Below are 12,045 nucleotides of genomic sequence, written 5' to 3'. Positions count from 1 at the left end.
GGGCCCGCCACCAACCCCACGCCCGTCCCAACCCCGTTCGCCCACCCGGGCCACGGGCTGCCACCGCAGCCCCCCCAGCCGGCACGGCACGCCACGGGGCCCCCGGCGGCCCACCAAGCCCAGGGCAGGGCAGGGTCCCCCGCCGTAGCAGGCAACATCCAGCCGATGCACCGATACAATAAAAAAAAAAAAAGCAGAGTGGCGCAGCGGAAGCGTGCTGGGTCCATAACCCAGAGGTCGATGGATCAAACTTCCGGTTTAGAAAAAACATCATTAGTTGCGCTTGAAGAAAGCAGTGTGTTGACAAAGTTAAAACTGCAAAATAAAACCAGAGGAACCCACGGAATCTCCAAAAATGGATTCAGCATGACGTCGATGAGACGTAGATGAGATTGTATGATTGTTCTTATCACTTAGTTTCTCATTCGTGGACAAAGTTATAACAACCTGTCTGCCTGTGTTGACGTGAGCTGTAGATTGGTACGCCGGCCACTTGAGTGACCAAAATGAGGTGAAATTACAAATTATCTGGGTCATTCCCTATGGGAAAGGCCTGTTGACTTGGGGGCAATTTGGGGTTACATTCTTGTTACATCGGGTCACTTCATGTTGATTTTCAGGCATTTTGGAGGCCCTTCCTGTTGATAACAGGTCAATTCCTGTTCATATGGAGACATTTCAGGGTCATTTCCTGATGATTTCCTCTTTATATTGGGTCACTTCCTGTTGCTCCGTGGGCATTTTGGGGTCACTTCCTGCTGATTGGAAGTGAATACAAGTTTTTGAGCCATTAAAATGAATAGCAAATTGGGCCGTTGGAAATGAATGGGAAATTTTACCCATTAGAAATGGATGGAAATGTTTTGGGCAAATTTTGGTTGTAACTATGTTTTTGCCAAAAACTATGCAACTGTTCTGCTCTTTGCTGTCTGATATTTTGTGTAAAAATAATAATTTAGACAAAAACTGTTTTGAAATTTATCGTTTTGGCGTTAGCGGTAAATTTTGCGTGACAAACTAAAGTGAGCCTGCGTCGCACAAGAATAAGGATCATTTTGGTGGATAAATGGTGTAAAGCGGCATGCCGAAGAAACACCATTGACAAAAAGAAAGAATGTTATAGATGGTAGCTTTTTCATTGCATGCAAAGCTACTATAAATTATTAGTATAACGTCTATCAGCGTCAATGGCACTGAAACACCATCACGCAATACTTGCCATTCTGGTTCAAATCAAGAGCATGTTGCTTAACATCAGGCCAACATTTGAAAGCACCCCTTTCCCGCTGAGTCATACGTAACGTCGGTCATCCCACGAGGACGTCAAGTCTCCGAAAGCCGGCGTGCCGCATCTGTCCTCAGTGAAAGCCATCCGTGGCTATATTTAGCCTAAGCGTGTAGCATTATATGGGTCAAGAATCCCATCATACACCCCTCCAGTGTTAGACCGCGTCGCTACAGCATTCCCGGCTGTGCCGCAACCCGGCAAGCTGTTTATTTTCCTCCTCCCCGACACTCCCTTTCCACGGTCGTCTTTTGTTGACAAGGACTTTTTATCCTCAGATAGTTTCTCCCAGGTTGGGAACAGCTGATGTTGTTTTGTCCTTCCGTGCACTTGCGCCAAATAATCCGTTTGTGGTCGAGTGTTTGTCTAGTTCAGGGTCATGGGGGATGATAGACTGGTCAGGTATTTTTTATTTCACTTCTGTTCAGTTACTGCCAGAACTCCCACTTCAAATGGATTGTTTATGCGTCATGTAACATTAGCATACCGCTCACTTCATTCAGCCTGTTGTTCTTTATTTTATTTTTATTTTAAATTGTCTTTCAAGATGACATGTCTGTTCTTGGTGTTGGATTTTATTGAATAAATTTCCCCCCAGAAAATGCGACCTATCCTCCCGTGCGACTTAGGGGCCGTTTACATGGTGATGCTCCGACAAAAACAACAGAACAACACCCTTTCATGGTTCCGTCTCCCCTTCGAACGATGTCGCAAATTCACGTGAAAACGATGTAGTATAGATAGGCCCTCGAGGCAGTGCAGTTTTGAAAAGCGACAGACAATGACACACTTACTTGACAACAACCTCCTCAGACCGGAAGACAACATACCCGCCCACTCGAAGCAATGGCATCCACGCGTTTTTTTCATTTGCTTCAAAAGGCACAAAAACGCGAACATAAAATCTATTCCAAATCCACAAAACACAGGTAGACCGGTTAGGCAAACTCCCATGCACCCTCAAGGACCCTGCCGAGGGTGCAGAGCTGGTCCACTGCTCCACGGCCGAGACAAAAACCACACTGCTCCACCTGAATCTGAGATTTGACTTCCCGATGGACCCTTCACACCAGCACCCCTGAGTAGACTTAACCAGTGAGGCTGAGGAGTGTGATCCCTTCATAATTGAAACACACCCGCCGGTCCCACATCTTAAAAAGGGGGGCCACCACCCTGGTCTGCCAATCCAGAGGCAGATGTTCATGCGAGGCTGTGGAGGCATCTTAGCCATGACAGCCCCACAACATCCAGAGTCTTTAGGAACTCCGGGCAGATCTCATCCACCCCCCGGGGCCTTGCCACCAAAGAGTTTAGAATTGGGATTTGGAGGTGTTCGACTATGTCCCTCAGGGAGACTGTTGGGGGTGCTTCGGGAGTACGGGGTACCGAGCCCCCTGGTAAGTCCTGTTCAGTACCAGAGTTGGGTCACATTGCCAGAAGTAAGTCGTATTTGTTCCCAGTGAGGGTTAGACTCCGCCAAGGTTGCCCTTTGTCACCGATACAGTTCATAACTTTTAGGGGCAGAATTTCTATGTGCAGCCAAAGCATTGTTGGAGTCCGGTTTTGTGGCCTCAGCATTGCATCTCTGATTTTTTGCAGATGATGTGGTGCAGCTAGCTACATCAAGCCGTGATCTCTAACTCTCACTTGAGTGGTTCGCAGCCGAGTGTGAAGCGGTTGGGATGAAGATCAGCACTTCCTGTTATGTTCGTGGGCAGAGAATCCCAAAACAGGCACGTGAGATGTCGAGGATAGGCAGTGGAGACCCTGGACGAAGGTACCAGTTGACGAGAGGCGTAGGCGAGATCCTAGGACAAAGCAAAAAGGTTGATGATCAAATGAGTATACTTGGAAATATTCACAACGTGAGCAATCACTACCAGTGGACTGAAAGAGACGATCCAGTGACGTAATAAAGCTTCGGCTGGCTTATGTATGCAGATAATGATTGCTAACACCTGCCGCTGCTCCACCCATCAGGTGCTTGCCCTGTAATGGGATGACACACTTGGCCAGCCTGGGGCCTGACACCTCCAAATCCAAGACCATTGTCCTCAGTCTGTAAAGGGTGGTGTGCCCTCTCCAGATCGGGAATGATATACTGCCCCAAGTGGAGGAGTTCATTATCTTGGAGGAGTTCTAGTATCCTGGGGTCTTGTTTACGAGTGAGGGTAGTGGGAGCGGGAGATCGACAGACCGATTGGTGCAGCGTCTGCAGTGATGAGGACTCTGTACCGGTCCGTTGTAGTGAAGAAGGAGCTGGCCAAAAGGCGAAGCTCTCAATTTACCAGTCGATCTTCCTACCCTCACCGATGGTCACGAGCTGTGGGACGTGACCGAAAGAACAAGATCCCGGATACAAGAGGTCGAAATGAGTTTCCTCAGCAGGGTATTCGGGCTCCCTTAGAGATAGGATGAGAAGCTCGGTCATTCGGGAGGGACGCCGCGTTGACAGGAGCCAGCTTAGGTTGCTCGGGCATCTGGTTTGGGATGCCTCCTGGGTGCCTCCCTAGAGAGTTGTTCCGGGCATGTCCGACTGGCCGGAGGCCCTGGGGACGACCCCAGATACACTGGAGAGACCATGTCTCTGGGCTTGCTTGAAAAAGCCTTGGGATCCTGCTGGAGGAGCTGGTTGAAGTGGCTGGGGACATGGAAGTCTGGGCTGCTGCCCCCGTGACCCCATCCCAGATTAAGCGGTAGATAATGGAGGCATTGATGGATGAATTGATAAAATATCGCAAATTACAGCCAACGTTCCGTCCTATGTTTGCTGTTTTGAATGTTTAGTAGCAGTGACTGCGCATGCCTAAAGTGACGTATGATAGTCACGTCATGCTAGTGACGTAATCAGAGCGAGAGCATTCCATTCATATGGTTGCGGAGCAAGCCCCGCAATCTGATCACCCCGCTTTGGAGGCCAGAATCAAAAGTTTGCGTCTTCGCCTATTGTTTTCACTGTCAACGCGTAAAGGCTAGGTCATTCCACAACACAAACATTGCATCTTGGTGTCGCAGCGTCACCATGTAAACAGCCCTTCATACATGTTTTTTCCTTTTCATCACACTTTTTTTTGGGCTGGTGCGACTAATACAGGTAGTCCTCGGGTTACTACGGATCCGAATTTACGCGATTTCCACTTTACCACTTTACCTTTTTTTTAAGATGTTTTTTTTTTTGTGATGCATGTTTTTATTTTGGAGCATGAAGCGTAGAACAGGAAGTGAACGAAAGTACAGATGCACACACAGAGAAGCCGTGTGGCAGAGGTGACAGCCTGCGTGCACATTTGTTGCTTGCGAAGCATCCAGATGCGACGGCTATATATAACCCCTTTTGCACTGTTTATTGTGTGTTTTCAATTGTAGTCAAATACTTAGAGCGAGTTTATGTGATGTTTTTTGATGATATGCAGATGCTAACTGATACATGCTAATAGTTTGTTATTGCTGTATCAGCAGCTACTTGTTGACGCAAATTTGAATTGCTGTTATTGAAGGTGAGACTGATTTAATTTCATTGTATTTTGGTTTCATTCTGCAAGTGTTGATGTCATGAGTAGCTGAATAAAGTCAGCAAACCACACCGACGTCTGACATCGTCATTTCGGAGCTTAGCTCACTGTCTAGCTAGGACTTAGCGACTTAGCTCCAACCCATTGGCAAGGACAGTACAATAATGCATTTTACATGTTTTTGGAAAGGTTTTTTTTTTTTTTTTTAGAGGGTGTTTTGAGGTATTTGAAGTACAGCCAGACGGTATACCAAAAATCTACCGTTACCGAAATTCTTCACGATGACCGACGTAATTTTGACCATGTCGGTAAATTAGGTAATTTAATAAAACAAGAAAAAAAATAGTATTTTCATCCCGCTTCGACTCTGTGTTGTTCCGCTATGTTCATTCCCCTTTAAGACAGCAGTCAGTGTGCTAACGTATGAAGTCACGTGGTTATCAGGAAATCAAACAAACAGAAGCCCAGTAGGCTAACGCTAGCAGCTAATGCTACAAGCAAACGTGATGCAGTCTGAGTTAAGGGAGCTTCACCAAACTTTCACCCGACTTTAAGTAGACTCTTGGTGGCCTCCAGATAGGCTTTCACCTGCTTTCCTCCCTGGTTCTCACGATTTCCGGATAGGGTGCTTTCAGTGCTTTCTACTGGTAGCCATGCCACAGGCTAACGCTAGCGGCTAACCCTACAAATGAACGTGATGGAGTCGAATAGCGGCTCTAACCTTGTTGAAACGGCTGAACTTAATAAGTGGATTGGGCACGGACTGCATCTAGCAATTAGTATGTCGCGTTATTTTGTGTGTGTGTGTGTGTGTGATTTCTTGAATAACTTTTATGATGGTAAAGCATTCATCATAAATTATAATCCAACACTGAAGCCTATAATATGACCGTTTAATGGCCACAGCTATTTTTCTGTATGTGCTTGCTTTATTCTGTGTCATTACTGCCATCATAAACCGGGGGACTACCTGTACTCAGGTGCGACTTATAGAAGTCATTTTAGTGTCGTATCGATACTAGTATCGGTGCAACATTCGTTGAAGCTTTAGTTTTTCAAGCAACTCTGGTTCGTCTATCAGCGTCAGCTGACGAGGTCGTCGCGTGGTGTCAGAGTTTGATGATCATTTCAAGCATCCCCTGTGAAAAAGTGCTGCAGGCGGCGTCACGTTGTTACACCGAAGGCTTTTCCCTGATAAATATTTGTCTGCCAGCGGTGCCAAAGTCGTCAAGTCATCCATCTGATCCATATTGCGCGTGTCACTTTCACAAAGGTGTGTAATGAAGTGCTGCCGTGAAACAGAATCTTAAAAAAAAAGAAGCTGCCCAGGAGGTAGGAAGCAAAGTGGACATTTATTCCAACCTTTACACTCGCTAAATTCCCCCGAGAAGGGCGTGTCGCCGCAGTCTGCGAGGGAATTAATGCGTCTACACCTTTTGATATAACTTTCTTTTACAACCTCGCATTAAACCGGTGCTAAATCATATCATGTCGGCCAGCTGGAAGCATTTCATTTGCTGGCGTTTATGGAGCTCCAGTCACCAGGTGTCGGCGCGATGTTTGGCGCGGGATCAAAATGAGCTTCTGGGAGTTGAATTACAGGAAGAGGTGGGAAAATCTGGGTAACGTATGATACGATACGATTTTTGATACAAGGATCTCACGATATGGTGATAAAACAGCTTGTTTTGCTGTTATCGATATTTTCAATGGGGCGCCATTTGTAAAGCAGATCATGCTGAAAATTACGACATTTTCTCACATTTAGCGCCACAGTGTTAAAAACGTGGTGTGAAATTTTTACAGCCACTTTTTTTTTTTTTTTTTGCATATTTACAACATTGTTTAGCAACTTAAATATTTATTTTTAAATAATAAGTATTGGACTTGAATGTGTAAATCCAGAACAAAGTATTTATTTAAATCGTAAATGTTAAATGTATTTCCAAAATGTAAATCTGATATGTACAGTATATCCTAAATATTTATCTGAAATTTATATTCGAAATATTTATTTTAAATCTGAATTTTATATTTATATCCTAAATCTTGAATCTAAATACTAAATCTAAATCTAAATACTAAATTTAAATATTATATCTGGAAACTGTTGCAACTATATATTTACCGTAATATGCAAATTCACACGACTGGAGACCGGAAGTAACAAAATAAAAGCTGGAGCAGCTCAGACTGTTTGAAAATGAATGACCTACTCAGCGGTGGCAATCGGCTCTTGGACATGAATCATGGTGATAATAACAATATCTAAGTAAAATACACATTTAGGAGAAACCATTTCAGGAGTATTTTGTGTTTTTAGTGTCACTTTTATGCACGAGCCCAGTAAAGTTACTAAGAATAACCATGAGGGGTCTCTGTTGGACTGGACTGGAGAGCAAGGTTGACTTTTCTAACTTCAACTGCAAAAATCCCGCAGTTCTCATAGTCGACAAAGGTGGGCTGTAAGAAAATGTCAGGCAAGTCAAATTCAGCTGAGAGTATCGGCAGAGCTATTCTGACTGCAATACAAAGGTTTCCCAGCTCCAGCTTTTATTTTGTTACTTCCGATCTCAGTCATGTGAATTTGCTTATTACGCTAAATATTAGAGGCGTGCGAAATTTCCGATTCTTCGATTATTCGCGATTCGGCCGTGGAAGATTCGAGAACGATTCACAAACATCCAAATTCCAATTATTGAATTATACCAGGTAAAACGGAAGTAAAACACAGTCAGCGCGGTCTTTGGGACGCAATGAGGAACGGACCGAGAGTAAATATCATGTTCAACTCATGCCGCTAGATAAAAAACAATCATACCTGACTGCAGCCAACAGCTGCTACAAACAACGCCCAGTTGCTAGTTGCTACAAACATACGGCCACATACGGCTATTGTAGATATCACATATATGTAAAACTAGGTGCAAAATGACGGACAGCCGCGGTGTTAGAATATGTATTAGAGAACTAGATGCAAAATGACGGACTCGGCCGGCGTTAGTAAACAGCCGCCATCTTAGAGCAGTAGACTTCTCTTAAAGGCTCTGTTGTAGCGAATCTAATTAACTTCTTATCTAAAAAAAAACTCCTAAATCAGCAAAATCTTGACTAGAATCTATCTTTAAATGATGAAAACGTTTTAAAAGTTTGATATGAAAAAAGTAGAAGGGAAATGATGGAAGAACGGGAGCAATTTGAACAACTTTAACGGTTGATTCACAACACTGAATTCATTGAATGTAGTTCAAAGCTGCTGATACAGAATGGGAACTCGAGTATTTTATTTACTGTTTTTAACTGTTAAAACTGCTAAAATAGTAGTTTGGTTTAGCCAGAGAGGATTTTTTAACAATTTTGGAACTAATGTACAAAACATTAAAAGAGGGGAGGATAATCAATAATCGATTTATAATCGAATCGGAGCCTCTGAATCGTAATCGAATCGTTAGGTGCCCAAAGATTCCCACCTCTGTAGTTGATGTGTGCACAGAGATATTGGACAGTGCCAGTGATTTCTGTAAGTCTTTAGCAAACACTCTAGTGTTCTTTTTTTTTTACCTCTCTGGCTATTCTGCGCTGAACTCTTGTTGTCATTTTTGGTGGACGGCCACTCCTTGGGGGGAAAGCAACAGTGGCAAACTCTCCATTTGTAGTCAATTGATGATCATCCAGATTTTTAGAGATGGTTTTGTATCCTTTACCATCTTTATACATATCAACAATCCTTGATCGCAGGTCTTCAGACAGTTCTTTTGACCGAGCCATGATGCACATCAGACAATGCTTCTCATCAAGACAATTCTTACCAGGTGTGTGTTTTATAGGGGACAGGGTAGCTCTAAACTACTCATCAGTGATTAGGCACACACTTGACTTTTGTTTGGTTTCAATTGCTCCTTGGGCAGAGGGTTCAATTACTTATTTTTTCCCCTTCTGTCATTGTTTGCATGCTATCCTCATTAAAACCTATAAATGTTTGGGTGGTTTTAGTTAAAGCAGACACTGTTTTTACATTTGTGTGATTTTGACCAAGATCAGATTTGATGGTGACTTTATGCAGAAATGTGAGAAATTCCAAAAGGAACAGATACTTTTTCATACCATTGTGTATTTATATATATACTGTATATATTAGGGCTGTCAAAATTAACGCGTTAACGGGCGGTAATTAATTTTTTAAATCAATCACGTTAACATATTTAACGCAATTAACGCATGTGCGGAGCGACCCACTCAAGCATTGCCGCGAACAGACTACAATGGCGCCGTTTGAAGTATATTGAGAGCTAAGGACAGAGACAAGCAAGTGGAGTGGATGCAGGTGTTACCGGCACCTGCCAAGGGGGCCGCTGTTATTTTCAATGTGACCAGCATTGTCAGATTAAGTAGTGAGGAAGAAAGTGGTCGAGCGAGAGAGGGCGTGAGAGAGTAGAGAAAGTGCGCAGTTAGCGCAGGCCCGAGTGCTGCTGTTACCCACATGCTTTTGTTATGTTAATAGAAGTGTTCACATAAAGCAGGGGTGTCCAAACTTTTTGCAAAGGGGGCCAGATTTTGTGTTGTAAAAATGGGGGGGGGGGGGGGGGGCGACCTTTGCTAACGTCCTTTATGTAGAACAATATATTTAAGTAAATTTTAGCAAGCCTGTGTGTCACATTTGCTCTATTTTTTTTTTTTTTTTTTTTTTTTTAAATTACCGTATTTTTCGGACTATAAGTCGCAGTTTTTTTTTTTTTTATAGTTTGGCTGGAGTGACTTGTGAAATTATTCACACATTATTATATCATTTCACATGTTATTTTGGTGTTTTGGAGTAACACTTATGGTTTGGTAAACTTGTTAGCATGTTCTTTATGCTATAGTTATCTGAATAGCTCTTAATATGTGTTACGCTAACATACCGGCAACGTTTGCATTTCGTTGTTCATTTATGATGTAACATTATCATACTGTACACTTATTAAGCATGTTGTCCTCAATTGCATTTTTATTTTAAATTGCCTTTCAAGATGACATATCTGTTCTATGTGTTGGATTTGATCAAGTAAATTTCCTCCAAAAATGCGACTTGTACTCCGGTGTGACTTTTTTTTTTTTTTTTTTTTCCTCTTCGTTGGACATTTTATGGCTAGTGCGACTTATACTCAGGTGCAACTTGTAGTCCGAAAAATATGGTAATAATTTCAAGAATCTCGCAACTAGCCTTTGTGGCGTTCTATTTCAACTCTCAGCCTCTTGCGAAATAGTAATGCTGTAAAATTAAACTCGCTTCAAATTGCTTCAATTTCTCGCTACGTATCTTCCCTGGAATCTTGTCGTACATGTCAGTGTGTCTTGTTTGGTTATGTCGCCTCACATTGAACTCTTTAAAAACAGCGACTGCCTCTTTGTAAATGAGGCAGACATGGTTGTTGTGTTTTTTAGTGAAGAAATATTCCAATTTCCATCTATCCTTGAAGCGGCGGCCGTCGCAGTCAACTTTTTTTGTTGTTGTTGTTGATTGTCGCCATTTTAGAAAATTGGGAGTGAAGGGGGTCACAGGGTAATTTTGCTCAGAGTGCTGCTGCCTTTTAGTGGGTAAATGAGGAGCAGCATTTAGTGTGTAAGCTACTTCATATGCTGATAGCACTACTGCTGACCAATTTATTAAGTCTGTGTGCGGGCCAGACGTTATTGATTTTATGACAGAGGCTGGGGGCCGAATGAAATGTGACCACGGGCCGCATTTGGCCCCCGGGCCGCACTTTGGACATGTCTGACATAAAGCCATCTAATGCTTCTCGGTGTTTATATGTTCGCCGCCGTCTTCCTCAGAAGGTAATTGGACGAACCGCGCCATTTGATAACAATGAATCAACATGGTTCACCGGTCCAATGATGTCCATAGCACTACCAATTTCCTTGCAGGATTGAATTGGTCACGCAGATATTTCTTGGTACCGCTCTATTTACTGGGTTATGAAGTAGCATTTCTTCCGCATTTGTTTAATTACTGGGTCAAGCAACATATGGAAGAGTAGTTAGAGTTGATCTTTTACTTAACATCTTGTTTTGTACTAAACGCAGAGAAGATATATCCTCTGCAACAACCACTGTGACTCATGGTGGCTCAAATTCCAATCATGCATTTGGGCAGTTAAGAACATTTAAATCACTACAGTATCATTTAGTCAAAACACAACAAAAATAATATTCCTATCCCTCAAAAATAAAATAATGTTCACAAAAAGGAAAGCGATCAATGCAAAGAGATCTGGCATTTCCAATCAAAATAGCTATGCAAAATAATACGCTATTCAAACATTAAGTTTAGCTCAAAAAATACACTAGATGGCAATATTTAGTCACAATATACAAACTATCAAAATTACTATAACTTGCACTAACATTTATCTTTTATGAATTAAAAGTCTTTCTATTCGTGGATCCCTTTCACAGAAAGAATGTTAATGTTAATGCCGTCTTGTGGATTTATTGTTATAATAAACAAACACAGTACTTATGTACAGTATGTTGAATGTATATATCCGTCTTATCTTTCCATTCCAACAATAATTTACAAAAAAAATATGGCATATTTTAAAGATGGTTTGAATTGCGATTAATTACGATTAATGAATTTTTAAGCTGTAATTAACTCGATTAAAAATTTTCATCGTTTGACAGCCCTAATAAATATATATATATATTTGCATTGGAAGAAAATACTTTTACTTTTTACTCATAATTTTTAAAGTAAGTACTTTTTTACTTTTACTTGAGTAATTTTTTTTCTCAGATACTTAGATACTTGTACCTAAGTATTTTTTGTTGCCCCATTATTTGTACTTTTACTGAAGTGAAACAAAAAGTGATTACTTCATCCACCACTGAAGGAAACCATAACGACGATGAGTTTGACAGCCCTGCATTAGACGATTGAGATGTGTGTGTAAAAAAAAAAAATGGGGTGAGGGAGGGCGACGGGACGACGCATGTTCCTGTGGTTTTTCATGGCCGATGCGCATGACGACGTTCCCTCAAAGTCAGGGTGACTTTTACGACGGCACTTTTGCGAGGGTGAGGGAGATGATGAGGGAGTGGGTGGGAGGAGGGGAAAAACGTTATGACAGGTGTCTGGCAAGGGACAATGATTGGATTTAGAAAGAAGGCCATGTTATTCTGTCTGCTTTACGGAGACTTGAAAGAAAAGAATGAACTCGTTCACTATCATTGGCGGCTATAGACGTCAAATTCATCTTTACTTTG

The 12,045-nt window shown here is 42.3% G+C and overlaps 1 protein-coding gene across 10 annotated transcripts in view; it reads left to right on the top strand.

Moving 5' to 3' along the window:
* inpp4b (inositol polyphosphate-4-phosphatase type II B) overlaps positions 1-12,045 on the top strand; it is a 501,746-nt gene that overhangs the window by 327,249 nt on the left and 162,452 nt on the right. The window lies entirely within an intron of this gene.

Source organism: Corythoichthys intestinalis, chromosome 8 (assembly GCF_030265065.1).
Source record: "Corythoichthys intestinalis isolate RoL2023-P3 chromosome 8, ASM3026506v1, whole genome shotgun sequence".
NCBI lineage: Eukaryota > Metazoa > Chordata > Actinopteri > Syngnathiformes > Syngnathidae > Corythoichthys > Corythoichthys intestinalis.
This window is presented reverse-complemented; position numbering and strand designations above follow the sequence as displayed.